Below are 26,160 nucleotides of genomic sequence, written 5' to 3'. Positions count from 1 at the left end.
CCGCCAGCCGGGCCCCTCGCGCGGCGCATGCGCCCATCTCCCTGGAGGCCGGCGTGGGGCGGAGCGCGCCCGTCTCGCGCCAGCGCGCATGCGCCGACCTCGGCGGCGGCCCGGGCGCTCGGCTCCAGCGGGGCCGGCCGCGCGTCTTCTGGGCCGTTCGCGCGCGAGTCGCCGCCGAGGGGCTGGCGCTGCGCGAGGAGCTCCGGCCGGGAAGGTCAGTCGGCGGGGCGCGGCCGCGGCTCGCGGTGTCCGCGTGCGGGAGCTTTAGGGCTGGGGAGAGGCCGCCCGCGACCCTCTGGGGTTCCTGGGGACGCGGCCGGGGTGGCCCCGAGGGGCCGCGTCTCGGCGCGGGGAGGGGCGGCGGGGACCCCGCGTCCTTGGGCAGACGGCGGCATCGGTTTCTGCGGCGCGTGCCGTCGCCTGTGTCTGTTCAGCCCCCGAGACCCCTTGGTGTTGAGCGGTCCGTCGCCGAGCGGGGAGCGGGCCTGCGCTTTCTGCGCCGGGGGAGTCCGTGGGCTGGGCAGCCTCCGAGCGCCCGTCCCCGGCAGCCTGCGGTGCCTCGGCCCACGCCCTGCCGTTCCCAGCTGTTCGCTGTGCCTTCGCTCCCTCTCTCTCCCTCCCGCCTTCCCTCCCCCTCCCTCTCTCTCCCTCCCCATTCTCCTTCCCCCCTCCCCCTCCCTCTCTCTCTCCCTTCCCCCCCTCCCTCCCTCTCCCTCCCTCTCCCTCCCTCTCTCTCCCTCTCTCTCCTCCTCTCTCCCTCTCTCCCCCTCCTTCTGTCTCTCCCTCTCCCCCTTCTCTCCCTCCCTCTCCTCTCTCTCCTCTCTCCTCTCTTTCCTCTCTCCTCTCTCTCTCTCTCTTTCTTTCTCTCTCTCTCTCCCCCTTCCTTCCTTCCTTTTTTCTTTCTTTTCTTTCTTTCTTTCTTTTTTTTTTTTTTTTAATAGCGGAGAGTTTTGCTTTCTCGCCCAGGCTGGAGTGTAGTGGCGCGATCTCGGTTCAAACCGTTCTCCCGCCTCAGCCTCCCGAGTAGCTGGGACTACAGGCACACGCCACCACGCCCGGCTAATTTTTGTATTTTCAGTAGAGACAGGGTTTCACCACGTTGGCTAGGCTGGTCTCGAACTCCTGACCTCAGGTGATCCACCCGCCTCGGCCTCCCACAGTGCCGGGGTTACAGACGTGAGCCACCGGGCCCAGCAAATGCTTTTGTTCTTAAGATATTGTTAGGTTTTAAAGGGAAGGCAAGGGTTAAAGAATGACACACAGGTCAGCGCGGTGGCGCCTGCCTGTCATCCCAGCACTTTGGGAGGCCGAGGTGGGTGGATTACCTGAGGTCAGGAGTTCAAGACCACCCTGACCAACGTGGTGAAACCTTGTCTCTACTGAAAATACAAAAATTAGCCGGGTGTGGTGGCATGTCTGCAGTCTCAGCTACTTGGGAGGCTGAGGCAGGAGAGTCACTTGAATCTGCGAGGCTGGGGTTGCAGGGTAGCTCAACAGCAACACAGATATGTTGCAAAAACCTGTGGAGATGGGGGATCGGCTTAACGGCAGAGCCCACCGCTGCTTACCCGTTGGGGTATGTATGGCGGGAGAGGAATGGACAGGATGGCTTGCTGCCTGCAGTATGTTGATAAAATTTACTATGATCAGGCAGTTTTGCCCTTGTTCCCACAGAACGTGATAGTTATGTTCCTTGGACCTTTGTCCAGCAGGGTTTGATAGGGACGTTCTTTCCACTGGGCCTTGGCCCAGCTGTGTATGGTAAGAAAGGCAGTTGGGCAGGCTGTTTCTCCTGACCCAAACCTCCCTGGAATGTTTCACTTTGACCTGGGTCTGCAAATTGGCCCAGGGGGCTTAGGAAATAGTGCAGTTTGGACTAACAGATAGTGGGACATCAAAACGTTTCCTGGGTCTGTTAAGTCCTGGGTTTCTTTAGTACACATGATTAATCTGTTCCCTTAATTTTAAACATCTTGTGACTAATTAGAACGCAGCCGGCAGGTCTCTGCCTCATTTTACTCAGCATCTGTACAAGGTGGAATTGCTCTGGTTCCAAGGCCTTTGACAGACCTGCTGCTTGGTCCCTAGGCTGTGACCATGTCAGAAATAGAGGCAGCTTAGGTCAAGGTAGACTTCGTTGTATTCAACATTGAATTGTAGCTTAGGTAAAATCAGAACTTTTATTCTTGCAGTAATGCAATAATGTAAGGGTAAGCAAAATAACACATTCACTTCTTAATTACACGTTGTAGCATTGAAATAACTGATGCCTTTCTGCAAATAAAAAAGATTTGTGCTTATAATAGCACTGTAGCTGACTTGCTCGTTACCGGATGGATTTCAGTATTAACTAAAATGACAACTTTAAACTGCTTTAACTCCGGAGAACCGAGGCACTTTGCATGCAGACATCTACCTGCTTTCAATCTGGTTACTTCCTTTTAATGAAGCTCAAGTCTCATGTTATGAAATAGTCCACCAAAGGTGTTAGCCACTTTTTCCCTGTAATCTGCCTTTGAAAAAATCCCTTTCAGTTTGCTCAACCCCTGAGAGCCAAAGGGCTTTGATGGTTGCTAGGCTGGGTCATTGTCATCATGTTCAGTAAATAGATATCCAGACGTTGGCCTATCTGCTTTACCTAATTCCAAACGAGTTCATGGTGATGTGATCCTGCCTTTCTTTCTGTTGTTAGAGGTCCATGCCAGGAGCCAACTTTCTGTTAGTTTTGCCATGGTGATCAAGTCATAAATGTGTCAGATCATTCAAGCCCAGTTTAACCTAGTAAAGAAAATTGCAAGATGTATTCCAGCTGTGTTTTAACCTTCATTTTTTTGGTAGGCTTGAACCTTCACCTGGAGTCATTCCCCTTAAGATTTACCAGAAAACGCCCAACAACAGGAAGCCTGCAGGACTACACTTTGCTCCCAATGTTAAGGAATGAAAACAGGAAATGTTGTGTTATCTCCCTGGCAGTGGAGCTTTGAAGTTAATCTCCTGGCCATATCACTTACCAGCTTGGCAGCCTTGGACAGACTGAACTCTTGGAGCTCAGTTTCCTCATCTGTAAAGCCAGGGTATATTATGTACCCTTATTTGGTGGTAGAGATTCAATGTGAACACTTAGGTAAACCACACAGTGTGGGCTGAGTAAATGGACTGTTACTGAGATGCTATCACTTGTTTTTAAGTTCTTGGAGCTTCCTCCCCCTTAACACCTCAAAAGATTTTCATTATTTTTTCTAATGCTAATATTTTTCTAATTCTTGCTTTAAAATATTTTACTGTAAAATATTTCGGCCTGGCATAGCGGCTCACGCCTGTAATCCCAGCACTTTGGGAGGCCAACATGGGCAGATCACTTGAGCCCAGGAGTTTGAGACCAGCCTAGGCAACATGCTGAAACCCCATCTTTACAACAACTATAAAAATTAGGTGGGCATGGTGGCCTGTGGTAGTTCCAGCTGCTTGGGAGGGCTGTGGTGGGAGAATTGCTTAACCCCGAGAGGTTGAGTCTACAGTGAGCCATGATTGTACCACTGCACCCCAACCTGGGCAACAGAGTGAGACTTGTCTCAATATAAATAAATAAAATATTTTATTTGTGAAATGGTAATTTGGTTTCTTTTTTTTAACTGATAAAAAATAAAATTTTCTTTCACCTCCACTGAGGCTTAAAAGAACAAGAAGTGTAACTGACATTAAGAGGTTTTGGCTTCAAACCGTTGTTAATATTGAACTGAGTTCCTGTAATTCTCACTAAAAGCAAAGAGCTGTGATGTTTTAGCCAGAGCAGTTTTTTTTTTTTGTGAGACAGAGTTTCGTTCTTGTTTCCCAGGCTGGAGTGCAATGGCGCGATCTCGGCTCACCGCAACCTCCGCCTCCTGGGTTCAGGCAATTCTCCTGCCTCAGCCTCCTGAGTAGCTGGGATTACAGGCACGCACCACCATGCCCAGCTAATTTTTTGTATTTTTAGTAGAGACAGGGTTTCACCATGTTGACCAGGATGGTCTCGATCTCTTGACCTTGTGATCCACCCACCTCGGCCTCCCAAAGTGCTGGGATTACAGGCTTGAGCCACCGCGCCCAGCCCAGAGCAGTTTTATTATGAGTTCGATTTATGATTTCCAGTAGGCTTTTTGAAATGTTGCCCAGAGGTCAGGGACTCTGTCCCCATTCATAGATTCTAGACTGAATCTTTTTCAATATGAACACATTTGGCTCCATAACAAAGACTTCTTAAACTGGGATTCAGCTGGATTACCTTGAGACTTTGGGCAGAGCACGTGAGTTATTTTTTCTTAGACATTCCAATCCACTGGACACTCAAACTTTCACAACTTGTATTTTTCATATTTTAGGCTTCTGTGCAGAAGGATTAAAACTAATGGCTAGATTTTCTAGGGCTGTTATTTTTTCTTGAAGTTTTAGTCACTAAAAAAAATATATAGTATGGGAAGAAAAAAAACAAAAAACCTTAAAGATACCCTGAAAGAGCAGATCTTTTTTCTGAGGACAAAATCAGCTGATTAAATAATAAAACCATCAAGAGACATTACCTGCCAATGATGACAGAGGCCAAAATTGTTCTGCATTCCGAGGAGGGAGAAATCAGTGCAGGCAGAAGTGATTAAACATTGACATCTTGGAGCTAACTGACCTCCTAGGATGAAAGTGGAGAGGTGGGGAAGGGTACTGATGAAATACCTGGAAAAGCTTTTTCTTACCATTTTTCTTGGGTCCCTTCATAGGCACAGCTGCTTAAAGAAACCAGATTGCCCCAGGATGGTGCCAGAGCTTCTTGACCCCTGATCAGATACCAGAGTTAGATAAGACTGCAGAGTGGAACAGGATAGGCAAGCCCTAGTTGCCTTCAGATCATTATCATGTCCTTGCAATGCTAAAATTCCCTCCCTGAAAGAAAATCTCCACCATTTTGTGTACATGTCATGTATGAAGACGTACATTTAGGAATTGTGCGTGCACATTTAGAGTCTCACTTTGCACATGCTAACATTCCTGTCCTGTCCCACACCTTGTCATAAAAACCCCATGTCTTCTAGTGTTTGGGGAGAAAGAGGCATTTAGTGTGAGAGCTCATTCCCTGGCCAGTGACCAAAACCCGGTCACCGTTTACAATTGGATGGTCTCTGTGTAAATTGATACAAAGTGGGGAAAGAGCTGAGTTTACCAGTGACGACTGGAAGCCCCTGTCTTTGAGGCCCGAGACTGCCTGCACCTGCTCTGTCCTTGCTTTCACTAAGCTGACTTGCTCGCTGCCTTACCCTTTGTGTCTGGCCCTCTCTTGTACTTAGCCTTCTTTCCTCTTGTCCATTCCCACCCTCTTTCACATATTTTTCTCCAGTTTTCTGACTTTAGCAGACCTTTTTGGCTGGCTCCCAGCACATCCCATGGTGGTTTCTGTCTGAAGGGCTGAGCCATCAAAAGATTCCAAGGTGTATATTTTGTAAGACAAAGCCTGTACTCATAGACTTTGTGAAGGACCTGGTTGGGGAAACAGAAGAAAAAGATGGAAAAAAGTAGTAAGCAATTTTACTGTGTGAGAGAGTAGTGGGCGAGGTAACACGAAGCGATGCTTGATTAAATTCCAAATGAAGTTCCATTGGTGGCTGAGAGAAGGGAGGGGAGAGAGCATTGCAGGCTGGAGCCTGTGTTAGTCTGCGCTTGAGAGCGTTGTAGCACAGGTGCAGTGGTTTAAACAAAAGAGTCCTTTTCCTCACAGTTCTGCAGTCTGGATATTCAAGATCAAGGTGTCAGCAGGGTTGGTTTCTTCTGAAGACTTTCCTTGGCTTATAGATGGTCACTTTCTCCCTGTGTCTTCAGGGTCTTCCCTCTCCATTTTGTCTGTGTGTCTAATCTCTTCTATGAACACCAGTCAGGCTTGGCACAGTGGCTCACACCTGTAATCCCAGCACTTTGGGAGGCTGAGACAGGAGGATCACTTGAGGTCAGGAGTTTGAGACCAGCCAGACCAACATGGTGAAACTCCATCTCTACTAAAATTACAAAAAGTAGTCAGGAGTGGTAGCTTGTGCCTGTGGTCCCAGCTACTTGGGAGGCTAAGGCAGGAGAATTGCTTGAACCCGGGGAGCGTGAGGTTGCAGTGAGTCGAGATCACACCACTGCTTCCAGCCTGGGCAATAAAGCAAGATTCCATCTCAGAAACGAACAAGACCAGGTGCAGTGGCTCACGCCCGTAATCCTAGCATTTTGGGAGGCTGAGGAGGGCAGATCACTTGAGGTTGAATTTGAGACCAGGCTGGCCAACATAGTGAAACCTCATCTCTACTAAAAAATACAGAAATTTGCTGGGTGTGGTGGCGCACGTCTGTAGTCCCACCACTTGGAAGGCTGAGACAGGAGAACCGCTCGAAGCCGGGAGGCAGAGGTTGCAGTGAGCTGAGAGTGTGCCATCGCATTCCAGCCTGGGCGACAAGAGCAAAACTCCATTTCAAAAACAAAAAACGCCTGTCATCTGATTCCTAACTGCCTCATTTTAATTAATTACTTCTGCGGCCCTTTCTTCATATGTAGTCACATTTTGAGGTACTGGAGGATACGCTTCAATATAAGAATCTGAGGCAAACAAATAGCCCATGGAAGGTAATATGAAAGGCTTTACTGAATGAGAGCTGGGATTGGAAATACCCCATTTCTGTGGTTAAAAAATGTACCTTTTGTCATGTCTGAAATCAGTATATTTCTGACATTCAGGGTGCAGTTTAAAAAAGGCATACTACCCTGGTTTTACCATTAATGGATGGCCAGTACAGACTTACTGGGAAGGAGGTCTTAGTGCTGGATGCATTGGCTTCTTGGGGCAGGGGCGAGGTTTTTCTCTTAAGCTGCCTGTCTGAATTGAATCTGCCTTGCATGGGGTGCTGCTTTCAGACTTCCTTACCTCTCCCCACCTGGCAGTGACTTTTCAGTCTTCATACCAGCTCCTCTTTCTTCCTCTGTCGCGGAGCCTAGTTAATTGCTTCTATTCAGTGAAATTAGAGAGCAAGAGTCTGGGGCTGAGATTCCTTCTCAGAGAATGCAGGAGTAGAAGGCACACACATTTGACCCCCTGCTTACCTCATGGAACATTACAGGGTGCTATGGACTGATTGGTGTCCCCCATGAATTCGTATGTTGAAACCCTAATTCCTAATGTGATTGCATTTGGAATAAGAAAGTAATTAAGGCTAAATGATGTCATTCGGCCTGTGAAAACACAGCCAGAATGTGGCCATCTGCAAAGCACCAGGAACTGACTTGCCAGCCTCCAGGACTGTGACAAAATAAACTGTCGCTTAAGCCGTCGGTCTGTGGTATTTTGTTAAAGCAGTCCAAGCTGACTAATACACGGGTATGAGTCCCTCTGAGAATTGTCAGTGTTCCTTCGGTTCTCTTTGGGTCAACTTCAGCACGAGTTCATCCCTGGAATAAGAATAGTTGTCAAATGGGTGTCTTTGGTCTCAGGCCAGTCAATCTGTACCCCTGACACTGGGGAGGGAACCACTCATTTGCCATCCCCTAATTCAGGAGGAGCAAGGATCGGTACATGAAGACAACTGGGATCCTTTTGAGACGAGGAAAGGAATCAGTGCTGAGCGCACATTTAGCAACGTCCAAATGCCCATAGGTGATATGACCGTTATATGATCTTAGGTGGCATTAATATTTAGAAGGAGGGAAAGAGTCTCTTCCTACTCTCAGCAATTGAGACCAAACTTGTAGGCACAACAAGAGGCAGCATAGAGGGTAGAGGCTAACCACGCAGGGCCCCGGAGATTGGCTGCTTGCATTTGAATACTGGCTTTCACTTCCTAGCGTTGTGACTTAGAGCAGGATACTACTGTGTCTCCTCACCTCCAAAATGGAGAAAAATAGTGACCTATCTAACAGGATGACCGAAGATTTAAGTAATACAATTCAAGCGCTTTAAACAGAACCTGGCACATAAGTACTAAATAAAAATTAGTGTTTATAATTAGTGTGCTCTGGGAAACATTCTTTAAAGAAGCCTATAGGCTCCAGTCCCACAGATTTGGAGAATGTGACTGTAAAGGGAAGGGGACAAGCCATGTCATCTAAGTGAAGGCTGAAGGAGCCAGGGATGTTAAGACCAGAAATGGGAAAACAGGGTACAAAACACTCCACACATCTGGAAAAGTCTCATGTTGTTTGTTGTCTGTTATATGTGTTTCGTATGGCTCAGAAGTGGATAAGACTAATCGTCTTAGAAGGACTGCAGAAGACAGTGAGATGGAGCTGAGAGTGTGGTTTCATGGTCATAAAGCCCCAGGTCTGAATTCCAGTTGTGTCACTGACTAGTTCTGTGCCCTTGGAGGTTTTACTCACATTCATGGAACCTCAGTTGATTTGTCCGTCTGTAAAATGGAAATCATGACTTCTACTGCTGTTTGGTTGAAGGAGGTGATGGGGATGGTACATGGTGAAGCGGAAAGGTACTACCAGATGAGTTTACTGTCCGCGATCCGGCCCTCACCTTTGCAGGTCTCAACTTTTGTAATTACCCAGAGATGAGGTTGGTGGCAGGCCAGTACTAATACTTCTTTGAGGGTTGTAGTGGGTTGAATAGTTAGTGGCCCCCAAAAGACATGTCAGCATCCTAATCCACTACACTGGTAAATGTGACCTTATTTGGAAAAAGGGTCTTTATAGATGTGATTAAGGACCTTGAGATGAGATGACCCTGGATTTTCCAGGTGGACACTAATTGCTGTGGCAGGTGTTCTTAAGGGAGGAGGAGCCGGCATTCATGTGAAGACAGCAAGAGAATGAAGAGATGCAGCCAGAAGCCACGGAACACATGGAGCCAGCAGACACTGGAAGAAGCAAGGAAGGATTCTCCCCTAGAGCCTTTGGAGAGAGTGTGGCCCTGCTGGATTTTCAACTTTTAGCCTTCAGAGCTGGGAGAGAATACATTTCTCTTGTTTTAAGCTACCAAGTTTGTGGTAATTTGTTAGAGCCGCCTCAGTAGCCAATAGATAAATTCTAGTTGATTAGGGAAAATCTATCTGGCTTAATTAATGATCAAAACAAATTTAAGAAAATAATTCCTTTGAGAGGCCAGGACAGGAGGATTGCTTGAGGCCAGGAGTTTGAGACCAGCTTAGGCAACTAAACAAAACCCCATCGCTACAAAAATCTTAAAAAATTAGCATAAGCCTGTAGTCCTAGCTACTAGGGAGGCTAAGGTGGGAAGATTGCTTGAGCCCAGGAGTTGGAGGCTGCTATGATTACACTATTGACTCCAGCTTGGGCAATAGAGCAAGATTGTCTCTCTCTCAAAAAAAAAATAGCAAGTCTTCAGAAGAAGGTGTTGTTAATAAAAACCGGGTAAGCTGGGCTTGGAGAAGGTTATTTTGCCATGTGAATCCATACCTGTCCAGGTGAAAGAGATGAGGAACCTAGAGACAAAATGTTTTGGTTACTACTGAAGTGTTCTGTTCAGTGGGTCAGGGACGTTTCATCACTAAGCTGCTTCCTGGTCTGAGTAAAATCTCCAAGACTATTCCTTTCTTTGCTGCAGTTGAACATTTATCAAAAAGCCGTTGGAATGCCAGTGCCGAGAAATGCTCTGAAGTCAAAGTATTCCGTGGTTAAATAGGTTAGTATGTCGTATCTCCCCAGTCTGGGAGCCTCACAAGCACGTTATCATAGGAACCAAGAAGTTATGACATAAAGCTCTTTAAACTATTTTAAGATTTTCACAAATTTATTTGAACCCATTACCTTTATATGACAAAATAATGCCACATTAGAAACAATAATTGCATTTCTCAAGTATACTGATAACAGGGAAAGAGAATGCTCTGGTTAGGAAGTTCAAGACAATAAAGGCCAGGTGTGGTGGATCACACCTGTAATCCCAGCAGTTTGGGAGGCCGAGGTGGGGGGATCACCTGGGGTCAGGAGTTTGTGACCAGCCCGGCCAACATGGCAAAAACCTGTCTCTACTAAAAATACAAAATTAGCTGGACATGTTGGCGGGTGCCTGTAATCCCAGCTACTCTGGAGGCTGAAGCAGGAGAATCACTTGAACCCAGGAGGCAGAGGCTGCAGTGAGGTGAGATTGCACCAGTGCACTCCAGCCTGGGCAACAGAGTGATACTTCATCTCAAAATAAAAACCAAGCCAAATTAATAAGAATCAAAACGATGAAATAACAAATTGGCATTCTTTTTATACTTTGCCCTATAAAAGATTCCTTGCCTCTTCCAGCGTCTGGTGGCTACCCCAGCATTCCTGAATGTGTGGATATGAAACTCCAATCTCTGCCCCCACCTTGACATCACCTTCTCTGTGTCTCCTTACCATCCTTTGCCGCTGTCCTGAAAAGACACTGTGATGGCATTTAGGACCCACCCAGATAATTCAGTGTGTTCCCCTCATCTCCGGATCCTTAAGTCACATTTGTGAAGACTTTTTCAAATAAGGTAACATTTCCAAATTCCTGGGATTAGGACTTGATATCTTTGGGTGGTCGTTATTTAACCTACTACAATGGGCCTTTTCCTGGGCCGTGCCAGCCTGGATGTGAATGCTGTCTTCTTAAGAAGAGCAAATTTGGGGGGCTGGGCATGGTGGCTCATGCCTGCACTTGGGAGGCCGAGGTGGGTGGGTCACCTGAGGTTAGGAGTTCAGACCAGCCTGGTCAACATGGTGAAACCCCATCTCTACTAAATATACAAAAATTAGCTGGGCATGGTGGCAGGTGCCTATAATCTCAGGTACTGAGGCGGCTGAGGCAGGAGAATCACTTGAACCCAGGAGGCAGAGATTGCAGTGAACCGAGATCACACCATTGTGCTCTAGCCTGGGCAATAAGAGCGAAACTTTATCTCAAAAAAAAAAAAAAAAAAAAAAAAAGCAAATTTGGAAGTCGAGGAACAGACAGAAGACCAAGTGAAGAGGCATCTGCCAGCCAAGGAGAGAGGCCTTGGAAGGAACCACCCTGCTGACACTTTGATCTTGGACTTCTGGCCACCAGAACTGTGAGAAAATAAGTTTCTGTTATTTAGCCACTCAGCCAATGGTAGTTTGCTGTGACAGCCCTAGTAAACACATTGTTTAATAAACGTTTTCTTATGTGTTGGCACTCAGAGCCTTTCATAGACATCTTGCCCTGGTCTGTTTACTCAGTTTCCTCTCCTGGCACTCCTTCATGTCCTCTATGCCCTCTGGTCTCTCAGTGTTCACCAAATACATCCTGCCTTTGAATGCCTCTCAGTCCTTCCTGGGGATTCCTTGTACCTGGATTGGTGTTTCTTCTAGTTGGACTTTGAAAACCTTACTCAGATGTGTGCTCTGTGGAGCCTTTAGGGTTCCCAGGCTGAGTTAGAAGTTTTTATGTTGTTGTGTTTTCATGAAAGTCTCTCTCCATTAGACAGTGTACTATTAAAGTATAGTACTTAGGCCTGATTCATTTTTGTACCTCTAGAGCCAAACATAGTATATTAGTTTGCTCAGACTGCCATTAACACAATATCACAGGATGAGTTGTTTAAACCACAAACATTTATTTTCTTACAGTTCCGGATGCTGGAATTTCCAGGTTAAAGCCCAGCAGGGTTGGTTTCTAGTGAGGACTCTGTGCCTGGCTTGTAGAGAGCTGTCTTCTAGCTACATTCTCCCATGATGTTTTCTCAATGCACATATGAAGGCAGACGTTTGGGGGGAGGGAGAGGGCTCTCTGGTGCCTCTTCTCATAAGGACAGTAATCCTGCATGTGGTCAAGGCCCTACCCTTATGACCTAATTTAATCTTAATTACTTCCTTATTGGTCTTATCTCCAAATAAAGTCACACTGGGGATTAGGGCTTCAATATATGAATTTTGGGGGGGACAGTGTTCAGCCCATAACACATGGGCACTCAGGATTTAAGCTGATTCGGAAAAAATTAAGTCTCAGTTGTTAGTCAACACCAGTCTCTATCTTGATATGAGCAATTGGCAAATAATTCTATCTGAATATAAAGAATATTTTGAATAAATAGTAGAATCAAATACTGACAACCATGAACACAAGTGGAATAAGATAATCTAGGACTCGATATCTACACAATTATATATGCAGAATACTTGCACCAAGCTGTATTAGGCAAAGATACTATAATCACTCCCATTGGAATCTTCCAGAAGAACATGTTACATTGCAGATGTCTATAATAGCAATAAGCCACTCAGTCTCTGACTCAGCTTTAGGCTCACAATTTTTTGCCAGCAAAACTGAATACAAAATACGTTTTTGAATAGACTGCTGGATACAAAATAAGTTTTTAATATTTGCAATTGGATGAACTTGATACGGAAAGAGCAACTTAGAGCTTTTTATGAATATCAACTAGAGGATAATCTACCGGGTAAAGTTCTATATTATAGAGACTAATGAAGTTTCAATTTAGTATTTTATTTTACGTTTGTTTTGTAGTAAAAAACCAACCTTGGGCCGGGTACAGTGAGTCACACCTGTAATCCGAGCACTTTGGGAGGCCGAGGCGGGCAGATCACCTGAGGTCAGGAGTTTAAGACCAGCCTGACCAACGTGGAGAAACCCCGTCTCTATTAAAAGTACAAAATAAGCCGAGTGTGGTGGCACACACCTGTAATCCCAGCTATTCAGGATGCCGAGGCAGGAGACTTGCTTAAACCCAGGAGGTGGAGGTTGCGGTAAGCCAGTATCACACCATTGGACTCCAGCCTGGGCAACAAGAGGGAAACTCCCTCTCAAAAAAACCAAAAAAAAAATAAAAAACAAAAACAACAACAAAACAAAGCTTGTAAGAAAGGAGTAATGTTCAGGTGTGCAGTTAAGAAACCAAAATAATCTAAGTACAATATTTATTATATAAGGCTCCTCAGATACACAGATGCTCCTCAGCTTACAATGAGGTTATATCCTTCATCATAAGTTGAAAATATTATAAGCCCAAAATGCATTCACCACACCTAACCTACTGAACGTCGTAGCTTAGTTTAGCCTACCTAAAACTTTTCATTGTAAAGCTCAAAAATCTTAAGTCAATTCATTGTAAGTCAGGGACCATTTCTACCAAGAATTTAGAGACCTTGAGTATATTAAGGTAAACTAGGTTGGAGTCTATATAGATTCTAGATGGAGATGAAATCCTGATGGCTGTATAGTTTCATGATTATGATTTTCAGGTGAAATACGCAGCCTAAGAGAAATGTAATGTTTGAGGATATCAGAGATATGGTGCCTATAATTACTACACAGAAAAACTGAAGAGGGCATTAGGATTGGTATATTAGTTTTTATCTTCAACTTTACCTTAATCTTCATATATGTCACTGATGGTAAGATCTTTTAACTGTTAATTCTGTAGAAAATGAATATGATCATTGTACAGTGTATGAACCTTGACATTGTGGCCTAAAAGATATTATAAAACAAGGTTGATTCTAACTGAAAAGCTTATACATTCTCTAAGCTCGAAATAAGATACCAAGGCTGGAAGCACTTCTGGAATGGTGGAATAAAGACCCTAGAAAATCAGCTCTTCCATAAAAGCAACAAGACCCAGATACATGAAATAGAAAGCGACAATTAAAAGGAGAAATGCAATATCCCTCTTTTCACTAACGGATAAAACTACCAGGCATACGATCAACAAGGAAATAGAAGACTTAATGCTATAAAGCAACTAGGCCTAATAGATACCTAGAGAGCATTCTGCTCAAGAACATCAGAATACATATTCTTCACAAGTGTACACAAAGCATTCTGAAGGATAGGCCATGTATCGGGCCATAAAACAAACCTTATAACGTTAAAAGGATTGAAATCATACAAAGTATGCTCTCCACTCACGAGAGAATGAAATGAGAAATTAGTAACAGAAGGAAAATTGGGAAATCCACAGATATGGAAGTTAAACAACATACTCATGAATAATGAATGGTTAAAGAAAATCACAAGGGAAATTAGAAAATAATTTGGAATGAATTAAAATGAAGACATAACACCAGAACTTGTGGGAATCAATAAATGCAGTACTTAGAAGGAAATTTATATTAATAAGATATCTCAGTCATAGTGGCTCATGCCTGTAATCCCAGGGACTTGCAAGGCTGAGGCAGGAGGATCACTTGACCCCAGGAGTTGGAAGCTGCAGTGAGCTGTGATCACACCATTGCACTCCAGTCTGGGCAACAGAGTGAGACGCTCAAAAACTTGCTCAGAACATTTACATTAGCATACAGTTGGGCAAAATCATCTAACCGACTGCTTATTTAAAATGTTGAGTATCTCGTGCAATTTATTGAATACTGAAAGGAAACACAGAATTGCTGTATAATTACCCAAAGTACGGTTTCCACTGAATTGGTACCGCTTTTGTGTCATTGTGAAGCTGAAAAATCTTTTTTTTTTTTTTTTTGAGATGGAATTTCGCTCGTTACCCAGGCTGGAGTGCAATGGCGCGATCTCGGCTCACCGCAACCTCTGCCTCCTGGGTTCAGGCAATTCTCCTTCCTCAGCCTCCTGAGTAGCTGGGATTACAGGCACGCGCCACCATGCCCAGCTAATATTTTCTATTTTTAGTAGAGACGGGGTTTCACCATGTTGACCAGGATGGTCTCGATCTCTTGACCTCGTGATCCACCCGCCTTGGCCTCCCAAAGTGCTGGGATTACAGGCTTGAGCCACTGCGCCCTGCCGAAGCTGAAAAATCTTAAGTCAATTCATTGTAAGTCAGGGACCATTTCTACCAAGAATTTAGGTAGCCAGCGGGGAGGAGGTTCCCAGGATTGTTGGTTACTAAGGGTATTTCCAAACAATGACCAACAGGGGTTCAAAGAGAGTTATACACAATAGCAGGTGTGCCTGCCAAACAGATTGCAGTTACATTGTTTATATGGTAGGGTAAGCACAGAGTCAGCATGACATAAGCACAGCCTCAGTGTGGCCCAAAGGGGCTGTGGTAGGGAGGGGGAAGCTAGGTTGGAGTTTACAGCCAAGATGGAGTCAGTGATGCTAGCCCAGGGTAGGTTATTACATATCCTGTTTTCATTTTTAGGAATCCTGTTAGGCTCTTTTTCAAATCTATTTTTTTTACATTTTAGTTTCATGCTCCCTGAAAATACTTTTGTCATTTGTTTCATTTAATATGATAAGCATAACTTTATTTATTTATTTATTTATTTGAGATAGGGTCTTGCTCTGTTGTCCAGGCTGGAGAGTGGTGGCATGAACATGGCTCACTGCAGCCTCAAACTCCTGGGCTCATTGTCTTTCCACCTTAGCCTCCCAAGTTGCTGGGACTATACTGCGCACAGCTAATTTTAGAATTTGTTTTGTAGAGTCAGGGTCTTGCCATGTTGCTCAGGCTGTTCTCAAACTCCCAAGCTCAAACAACCCACCAGCCTTGGCCTCCCGAAGTGTCAGGATTACAGGGATGAGCTACCATGCGCAGTCCATAATTGTTTTTAAAAGTAGGCTTGATAATTCCAGTTTGTGAAGCCTGTGCAGCTATATTTCTCATTTGTGGTTTTTCTTGGCTTTTCTACCTGTCATATTCTTTTACGTGTCTAATAATCTTTGACATTTTGCTGTTATCCTGGAGGAATTGTTTGTGTGGGTTCCCTGAGGCCTGGGAAAGAGCTTCTCTCCTCCTCTTCCGCTAGACTCTTAGGGGCACCACCAGGTCATAATTCTAGCCAAGTTAGAGTTTCAGGAGTTCTTGGCCCAATGATGCTATAAGTGCCCTGGATGCCAGTCCACCTGAGGGCTGGCCCATGGCCACATTCTCCCAAAGGCAGCTTATTTCGTTTTTGAGCTTCAGTTTCATTCCTTAGTCTCAAGACTGCCTCCTCTGCATTCCGTGTGTGTGTGTGTGTGTGTGTGTGTGTTGGTGGTGTGCGTGATAAAATCTGGTTTGTATTTTTGTATTTATCCTGCTGCCCCAGACCCAATGTGGGCAGTGTCTTCCGTCAAGACAGGTGGGTCCTGGGTTCTGATCTCTGTCACTCCGGCCTGAGGGCCGTGGAACAGGACCACGGTCCAGTGTAATAGAAAACATCCTCAGTGCGCAAATGGCTTGTGCTCTCATACAGTCTCTACCTCTCGGGGTTCAGCTTGGTTCTAGTCTCAATGTTCTTAGCAGTTGTGTGGGGACAGCCAGCTACAATGGCTGCTCTGATCCCTGTCCCCTTGCTTTTAACACACAGAATACTGATGGGTTGTTTGTTTAATCCAGATTTTTAGATGTTTTCAGTGGTTGGGTCAGTCCTACCTTGCCTGTCATTACTGGAAATGAACACCTTGATTCCCTTTGTAATCAAAGAACCATTTACAGTTGGGAGTTTTTCATTTCTTTTTTCTTTTTTCTTTTTACATTCTCAAAGCAGGTGACGTTTCTTTTTTCTTTACATCAGACACAAAATATCTCAGGCATATAGAAAAATATAAAAGAATGTAATACACGGGTATATTCACCATTCAGATTGAACGAATGTTAACATTTTACCATATCTGCTTCAAAATTTTTTTCTTTTTCTTTTTTCAGACAGAGTCTCTCACTCTGTCACCCAGGTTGGTGTGTAGTGGCATGATCTCAGCTCACTGCAACCTCCACCTTCTGATTTTAAGCAATTCTCCTGCCTCAGCTTCCCGAGTAGCTGGGATTACAGGTGCCCACCACCACACCCGGCTAATTTTTGTATTTTTAGTAGAGAAAGGATTTCTGTCATGTTGGCCAGGCTGGTCTTGAACTCCTGACCTCAGGTGATCTGCCCGCCTGGGCCTCCCAAAGTGCTGGGATTACAGGCCTGAGCTACTGTGCCTGGCCTTCTTTATGTTTTTATGAGTTGCATTATTTGATACCATTTTATGATTTTAAAATTTATTCTGTGCATACCTGTTACTCACCATTTTTACATATTTTTTGAGGTTTATCATAGTTGATATATTTAGTTCCTCTTTATCAATTTAATAGTAGTAGTAGGCTATTCTCTTTATTCATTTTATTTCTGTTTAGGTGTTCATTCCCCTACACCACTGATGTGTGGCAAGCACTTAGTAAATGTCAGCTGTTATTGATGGACATTTAGAAACAATTGTTTCTGTTTGTTTTTATAAACAGTGGTTCCTGAACTATCCTTATCCATGTCTTTGTGCCCACATACAGGAGAGGTTTTCTAGCATAGGCTTCTCCGTGTGGGATTGCTGGGTCCCAGGACAGACAAACTCCACAAGGTACTGCCAAATTACTCCCCTTAATGGCTGTTCAAATTTATATTCCCAGCAGCAGTATGAGTTTCTTTTTCTGAAAATCCTTACTGGCATATGACATTACCGGACTTCTTTTGAAATCTTCAGTACATAAAGACATATGGAGGGCTGAGTATGGTGGCTTACACCTGTAATCCCAGCATTTTGGGAGGTGGAGTCAGGCAGATCTTTTGAGCCCTGGGGTTCAAGACCAATTTAGGCAACACAGACCTCTACAAAAAATACAAAAATTAGCTGGATGTGGTGGCGCATGCCTGTAGTCCCAGCTACTTGGGAGGCTAGGGTGGGAGGATCACCTGAGCCCGGGGAGGTGGAGGCTGCAGTGAGCTGAGATTGTGCCACGGCTCTCCAGCCTGGGTGACAGAGGGATCCTGTCTGGAAAAGAAAAGAAAAAAGAATAGAAAAGAAAAAGACATATGGGTAGTAAAATAAGGAGCGTCTATATACCCTCTCTCCAGCTTCAGAAATAAAACTGCAAATACAAATGAAGCCTTTTCTGCACTCCCTGACTTCATTTTCCTCCTTTGCCCTCACAGATGAATGTAATCCCGGGTTTCACAGTTTTTCTGTTTTTTATTCCCAGGCAGGTTTTCGTAGTTTATATTATTATACACGTATCTATCCATAAGTAGTTTAAGTTGCCTTACAACATTGGCAACGGGATTTTAAAGTACGTAACTTACAACACTGGCAATGTTGTAAGTTATGTAGTTTAAAACAACTACATAAACTTTATACCAGTAATAACACACCCTGCGAAACTTTCTGTTGATTTTTTTTTTTTTTACACTGAACTTGAGCTCTTGAGGTTTATCTATGCTGATGATGACAGTGACAGTAATGATGTCTTCAAACACTTACATCGTGCTTGGTATGCCAGGCACTCCTTACCACAGCTGTTAATTGTGGTCCATCAAATGAGTGCACCACAGTGTATCTATTTTTAAATCTTTGCCATCACTAGTGATGCTGCAGCAGGTGCTTTCTTGTCCATATCCTTGTGGAAGCATTCGGGTATATACCCAGCAGTAGAGTTGCTGGGTTATGTGGTACCAGCATCTTCATCTACCAGCTCTGTGCATATGGTTTCCCCAAGTGTTTGTATGACCATGTCAAGAGTATGTGCAAGGGTCTGTTACTCCACATTTCCCCCTAGACTTTTATTTTATTTTATTTTTGAAATGCAGTCTGGCTCTGTCACCCAGGCTAAAGTGCAGTGGCATAATCTCGGTTCACTGCAATCTCCGCCTGCTGGGTTCAAGCAATTGTCTCACCTCAGCCTCCCGAGTAGCTGGGATTACAGGTGCCTGCCACCTCGCCTGGCCTATTTTTGTATTTTCAATGGAGACGGGATTTCACTATGTTGTCCAGGCTGGTCTTGAACTCCTGACATCAAGTGATTCACCAGCCTTGGCCTCCCAAAATGCTGGGAGTACTGGTGTGAGCCACTGTGCCCAGCCTCCCTGCAAACTTGATTGTGTTCAGTTTAAGTTTTTACTTTCTCTTGAGTGTGAAAGGGGACCTCATCGTTCTCATTTGCATTTCCTTGATTACCAGTGAGGTTGATTTTTGGGGCCTTTTGTTCCCTTTTCTGTCAATTGCTCATTTATATTTCCCCCAATTTTTCTACTGGAGTTTTTGGCCTTTTTCTTACTATATATACATATATATTTATATATTATATATTAGTTGTGTATTATGTAATATATATTTTAGATATATATTATTGTATACATATATGGATTATTATATATATATATATATATATATATGTGATCTGTATGTATAATTTTTAAAAATTTTTTTTTTTTTTTTTTTTGAGACGGAGTTTCTCTTGTTACCCAGGCTGGAGTGCAACGGCGCCATCTCGGCTCACCGCAACCTCCGCCTCCTGGGTTCAGGCAATTCTCCTGCCTCAGCCTCCTGAGTAGCTGGGATTACAGGCACGCGCCACCATGCCCAGCTAAATTTTTTTTTTTTTTTTTTGTATTTTTAGTAGAGAGGGGGTTTCACCATGTTGACCAGGATGGTCTCCATCTCTTGACCTCGTGATCCACCCACCTGGGCCTCCCAAAGTGCTGGGATTACAGGCTTGAGCCACCGCTCCCGGCCTAAAAAGTTTTTTTTAAATAGAGACGAGGTCTCACTGTGTTGGCCAGGTTGGTCTTGAATTCCTGGCCATAAGCAGTCCTCCAGTCTGGGCCTCCCAGAGCGCTAGGATTATAGGTATGAGCTGCCATGCCTGGTCTTTATTCCTTCCAGTCAGTCTTTGTACGTTTTGGAAATGCACCCTTAGTGAGTTATATGTATCGTGAATGTCTCCTGCTCTGTAGGCTGATTTTTTTCCCCAGGAGTGGTGACTTCGGTTGTAACCAAGTTTTAATTTTTTTTATATAATCAAACTTACTAATTCTTCCCTATGGCTGATGTGTTTTCCCTGTTCGAATCTTTTCTTACCCTTGAGAGCATAAGAATATTGTATTTTTGTTCTTTTCTTCTATTTCAAGTTTGGCTACTTATTCTTGTCTTTCTGTTTCCTTTGATTTCAATTTTTGCTTCTAGGTCTTTAATCCACCTAGGATTTATTTTTGTGAATGATATTAGGAAGCAGTTCAATTTTTTTTTTCGTGTAGAAAACCAACTGTGTCAAGCCCCATTTATTAAATCCTTTTCCTTTTGTGATAACAGCTATCATAAACTGTGTTTTATTTTCTTTTTTGGAGAGTGAGTCTTGCTCTGTCACCCAGGCTGGAGTGCAATGGCGCGATCTCGGCTCACCGCAACCTCCGCCTCCCGGGTTCAAGCAGGTCTTCTCCCTCAACCTCCTGAGTAGCTGGGATTACAGGCACCCGCCATCATGACCAGCTAATTTTTGTATTTTTAGTAGAGATGGGGTTTCACCATGTTGGCCAGGCTGATCCTGAACTCCTGATCTCAAGTGATCTGCCCGCCTCGGCCTCCAAAAGTACTGGGATTATAGGCTTCAGCCACCACTCCTGGCCATATATTGTTTTCATATCTGCATGAGTTTGTTTGCTTCTCTCTCTTCAAATTTTATTTTTTAGTTGACATAATAATTGTACATATTTATGGGGCATAGAGTGATGTTTTGATATTTATAATGTACAGTGATCAAATCAGAGTAATTAACACATTTATTATCTCAAACATTGATTATTTCCTTGTGTTGAGAACATTCAATATTCTCCTTCTAGCTATTTGAGACTATGTAATACCTTATTATTAGCTACAGTATGCTCCATTGGCATACAACCCTAGAACTTCTTCCTCCTGTCTAGTTGCTGGTTGTAATTTTGTATCCCTTAAAACATTAATGCCGGCTGCTTCCCTGTGCTCTCTATTTTCATTCACCATATATTTATCTCAGTATTAATAGCTTAAATTTAATAGCTTCGTAGTAAGTTTTGATAACTGGCAAAGGAAGTCTCACATTGTTTGAAATGTTCTCAGTTGTACTTGACTTTTTGCTCTTTCGTATACGTTTTGGAATTCATTTAAAAGTTCTTCAGTAAACCCTGTTGAGATTTTATGTGAAACTGCGCTTAATGTTAATATTTAATATTAGTTTTGAGAGAATTCTCTTCTAAATGGGAGGTTTTCTCCATTTATGTTATTCAAGAAATGTTACAATTTTCAACATAAAGATTTTGTACCTCTTTTGTTTGATACATTCCTAGATACCTTAGATACTTTGTAGTTCTTTAAAAATGGCAGTTTCTGCCTGGCATGGTGGCTCACACCTGTGATCCCAGCACTTTGGGAGGCCAAGGTGGGTGGATCAAGAGTTTGAGACCAGCCTGGCCAACATGGTGAAACCCTGTCTCTACAAAAAATACAAAAACTAACCGAGGATGGTGGCACATGCTTATAGTCCCAGCTACTCAGGAGGCTGAGGAAGGAGAATCACTTGAACCTGGGAGGCGGAGGTTGCAGTGAGCCAGGATTGTGCCACTGCACTCCAGCCTGGGCAACAGAGTGAGACTCCAACTCAATCAATCAATCAATCAATCAATCAATAAAATAAATTTTTAAAAGACAGTTTCCAGCCATTTGTTGTGAGTATATAGGCATACAATTGATACTTTTACATGCATCTTACATGCTGCAGCCTAATTAAATTCTTTCCTACCTAAGTCTCGTCTTTGATCTTCTTTCATTTTTTTTTGTTGGCGTCTTCTGCAACTAATGACAGTTTTGTTTCTTCATCCCCAACATAGTGTCTGTGTGTGTGTGTGTGTGTGTGTGTGTGTTGTCTAACAGCATTGGTCAGGAGTGGTACGATTCAGGAATGTTCAAAAATATTATTTAGTCCTAAATGATAGTTGCTGAGTTTTTCTTTGACCCTCATTGAAGTTTATTTTTCAAGTTTCCAATTGGATGGACATGTTGGACTTATTTTCTATTAATGACTTCTATTTTTATTAAATTGGATTTGAGAAATTGGTCTTTATAATACCAATTTTTGGCATTTGTTGAGTTTGACATTATAGCTTAGTATGTGGCCAATTTTTGTAAAAGTTCTTGGAAAAATTATATGTTCTTCAACGTTGATGTGCATTTGCCAGTTACTCCTTGTAATTCTGTCCATTTTTGGTGTATGTTTTGAGATTATGTTGTTAGGTTGAAAATAGGTTCAGAATTTTTATACTTTTGTGGGGAAATGTTCCTTTTATTACAGCCTCTTATTTCCGATAATACTTTCTGTCCTTCTGGGTTTTTTTTCTAAGAATAAAATAACTACACAAGCTTTCTTTTGTTCATATTTGTCTGGTAAAATAGAAACAGGTAAATCTATTTCTCCCCTTACCCCCTGCTTCCTTCAGTTTCAGTCTTTCTAGATGGTTTAGCTTTGGGTGTGTTTCTTTCAATGGTATATAGATTAATTTTTCTTGTCTTATCTAGTCTGTGAGTCTCTGTTTTTTGTGGAAACTTTGTTTTCAATCATTGTGACTGTAGATACTGTATAACATTGTACTTTCTAATTTTCATTTTTATTGTTTATTTGATTAAAAAAGACTCTTTTTGTTTTCTGTTTTGATTGAGTTTTCTTTATACCCACTTCTCAACTACCCCATCCCACTGGGTAGAAGTTTTTAAAATTTGCATATTTAACCTTCACTTTTGACTTATCTGAAATTAATCAGTATCTTTACTGTAGTCTTTGATAATGCCAAGCATTTAAAATGCTTTAATCCAAACACCTGTTAGGACTTATATGTCATCTCATGTCTTATATGTCATTTTACCTCCTGTTGCCCTGCTCAGAGTAAAAATTATGTGTTATTATTATCCATTATTTTACTTCCAACTCATTTTTATATTCAGATTAGTTACAATTTGCTGTTGTTTTAATACTGTCAGTAAACTTACTTAGATTTGCCTACATGGTTACCCATTATTATTCACCATTGTTTCTTACATTTTTCTCTTTTCAGTGTTTCTTTCTGAAATAAATACTGTAGAATTTCTTTCAATGAGAATCTTTACAGTGGTATTCTTTTAATCTTGTTAAGAAAAACAAACTCTTCTCTTCCTTGTTCTTTTATTGACATTCAGCTGGGAAGGGAATTCTAGGTGGGTTCTTCTCAGCATGCAAATCTAATTTTTTTTTTTTTTTTAAGAAAGGTTACATTGTGCCACAGCTAGTTAGTGGAATCTGAGGCTCAGAGCCAGGCCTACCTGAAACAAGAGCTCAAGTTCTCAGCCAAACTGTTTGTATTTGTATTCATCAAATAAGATACCATTTGAACAATAACAAAGCCTACAGTGTATCTACATCATGACAACACGTGGGCAAAGTTTAAAATGCAATACTCGTTTTGGTTCAGCTTTTTGCACACTTCTCACATGCTAAGCAAGTTAAGAGGAAAGGATACAAAAGAATATTGTTGGTGGGCACGGTGACTCACTCTCATAATCCCAGCACTTTGAGAGGCCAAGGCAGGTGAATCACTTGAGGTCAGAAGTTTGAGACCGGCCTGGCCAACAAGGAGAACGCTGTCTCTACTAAAGATACAAAAAATTAGCTGGCTGTGGTGGTGGGCACCTGTAATTCCAGCTACTTGGGAGGCTGAGGCAGGAAGATCACTTGAGACCAGGAGGCAGAGGTTGCAGTGAGCTGAGATCGCGCCACTGCACCTCCATCATCCTGTGGGCAACACAGAGAGAGTCCATCTCAAAAAAAAAAAAAATCTATCTATCTATCTGTATCTATAGATATAGATACAGATATAGATATAGATATAGATATTTTTTTCCTTGAGAAGAGAACTGTAATCCTGTTAGGAAAGTGGGCAGTATCCAGCCAACATTTGTTCCATTATGCTCGAGTCTCGGGCTCTGGGCTAGAGTTCTGGATCTCAGGATGCTTGGAAATAGAAAACACAGAAGGCTCCCTTTGAGTCGTGAATGCACTTGTGTATTGCTTGCCCTCTAGAGTACACACATAAACTTTCAATCCTGGCCAGGGTTCCCCTTGAAAGCAAGCCTGAGTTAAGTGTTTGTACATAGCTAGTTTATTTTGGTGAGTGCGTGGTTGCAGAGACTCTGAGAGTTTAACAGGAAATCCAGAAAGTGGATTCTCTTCCAAAAGGAGGGCAAAGCCAATCAGAAGGTGCATTCTCGAGTTGGTTGCTGCTGTGGTCATCGGAGCTCTGTGTGAATCAGGGTTCTTCAGAGAAACAAAACCGTGTGTGTGTGTGTCGGGGGTGGGGAGGTAAATAACTGGCTTATGAGATTATGGAGGCTGGCAAGTTCAAAGTTTGCAGTTGAGGCTGGCAGGCTGGAGACCTAGGAGAGCTGGTGGTGCAGTTGAAATCTGAAGGCACTGTGTTGAATGCTTTCTTGCTCTGGAAGGCTGAGTTGTATTAGGGTTCTGAGAGGAAAAACCAATAGGATATATTGTGAGAGGGGATTTATTAGGGAAATTGGCCCACAAGATGTGGGATGTTAAGTCCCACAATAGGCTGTCTGCAACCCGGAGAACCAGGGAAGAAGCTGGTAGAGTGGCTTAGTCCAAGTCTGAAAGCGTCAGAACCAAGAAAGCTGATGGTGTAGTCCTCAGTCTAAGACCAGAAAGCCTTGTGGGGGTGAGGCCACTAGTGAAAGTTCTGGAGTCCAAAAGCTGGAGAATCTGGAGTCCCAATATCCAAGGGCAGGAGAAGCAGGGTGTCCCAGTTCTGGAAGAAAGAGAGTGAAAATTCGCCCTTCCTCTGCCTTTTGGTCCATCTGGGCCCCAAGCTGATTGGATGGTGCCTGGATTGAGGGTGGATCTTCCCCACCCTCACATGTCCACCAACTCACATGCCAGTCTCCTTGGAAACACCCTCATAGACACACCCAGAAAGACTCCTTTGACAGCTATTTAGGTATCACTTAATCCAGTCAAATTGGCAAACAAAATTAACCATCGCTGTCTTTTTGTTCTATGTGGGCCTTCAGCTGATTGAGGCCCACTCAGACTTTGGTGGGAAATCTGCTTTACCTAAAGTTCACCAGTTTAAATGTAAATCTCACTCAAAAACACCCTCTAAGCTGACGGGTAAAATTAACCATCACAAACTTGATCCTCTGCAGACTCCTTAGGAATGTGCAGAATATGCCTAAGACTGCACCTGGTGGCAGAGAAGGAAGCAGTTACCCACTGGCACTATCTCCGAGTGGAGAGTCACCTGTGGGATGTTAACTCACTTCCTACAGAGGCATGAGTACTCTGCAGGCCCCCACGGGCGTCTCACACAGCAGTGTCAGGGTAACCCTGGGATGGAATACCAGGGGCACACGGAGCAGCTGTGTGGCCAGGAGCATCAGGTGACACCCACAGGAAAGGTGGGGTGAGAGGGTATAAGGCTGGGCATAAGGGAGAGCTAATTTCTTTCAGATGCCTCATTTTTTCCTTAAAACCCTGCTTCTCGGCTCATGCCTGTAATCCCAGCACTTTGGGAGGCTGAGGCAGGTGGATTACCTGAGATCGGGAGGTCGAGACCAGCCTGACCAACATGGAGAAACCCTGTCTCTACTAAAAATACAAAATTAACTGGGTGTGGTGGTGCATGCCTGTAATCCCAGCTACTTGGGAGGCCGGGACAGGAGAATCACTTGAACCTGGGAGGCAGAGGTTGTGGTGAGCCGAGATCGTGCCATTGCACTCCAGCCTGGGCAACAAGAGCAAAACTCCATCTCAAAACAAAAGAAAACAAAAAAAAATCTACCTCTCTATTTTTCTACCAGAGAATTTTAGAGTTGCTGGGTTTTTTTCCACTCATGGGAGGAGAGCTTATTTACATTTTTGTTGTTTGCACAGCAGACATCATCAGTATCTTCTCAACATCTCTTAGCTTGAATGACCCCTATCTGTCCGTTCCCTTCTCTGTGTCCATCTCTCTGTCCTGCACGCTGCAAGCACACCTCATTTTATTGTGCTTTGCTTTATTGCGCTTCACAGATACTGCATTTTTTCCCCCACAAATTGAAGGTTTCTGGCAACCGCGTGTCAAGGAAGTCTCTGAATACCTTTTTTCTAACAGCATGTGCTCACTTTGTGTTTGTGTCACATTTGCTAATTCTCATGATATTTTAAACTTTTTCATTATGATTCATTATGATTTTATCCATTATGGTGATCTGTGATCACTGATCTTTTTTTTTTTCTCTTTTTGAGATAGAGTTTCGCTCTTCTCACCCAGGCTGGAGTGCAATGATGCGATCTTGGCTCACTGCCATCTTTGCTTCCCAGGTTCAAGTGATTCTCCTGCCTCACTCAGCCTTCCAAGGAGCTGGGACAACAGGCGTGTGCCACTACACCTGGCTAATTTTGTATTTTTGGTAGAGATGGGTTTCACCATGTTGGCCAGTCTGTT

General features: G+C 43.6%; 1 long non-coding RNA gene across 8 annotated transcripts in view; it reads left to right on the top strand.

Moving 5' to 3' along the window:
* Positions 1-71: 71 nt before the first annotated feature.
* Positions 72-26,160, top strand: part of LOC120361497 (uncharacterized) — a 40,526-nt gene continuing 14,437 nt past the window's right edge. For 5 of the 8 annotated variants that reach the window (XR_012515496.1, XR_012515497.1, XR_012515491.1 and 2 more), the window contains exon 1: positions 1,487-10,466. This is a non-coding gene — a long non-coding RNA (uncharacterized LOC120361497). Of the gene's footprint in view, positions 215-1,486; positions 10,467-26,160 lie in introns of those variants that run through there. The other 3 variants (XR_012515492.1, XR_012515494.1, XR_012515495.1) reach the window with 3 other exon arrangements.

The sequence above is a fragment of the Saimiri boliviensis genome, chromosome 21 (genome assembly GCF_048565385.1).
Source record: "Saimiri boliviensis isolate mSaiBol1 chromosome 21, mSaiBol1.pri, whole genome shotgun sequence".
In the NCBI taxonomy this organism is placed as follows: domain Eukaryota; kingdom Metazoa; phylum Chordata; class Mammalia; order Primates; family Cebidae; genus Saimiri; species Saimiri boliviensis.
Note: the sequence above shows the minus strand (reverse complement) of the source record. Positions and strands in the feature narration are given on the sequence as shown.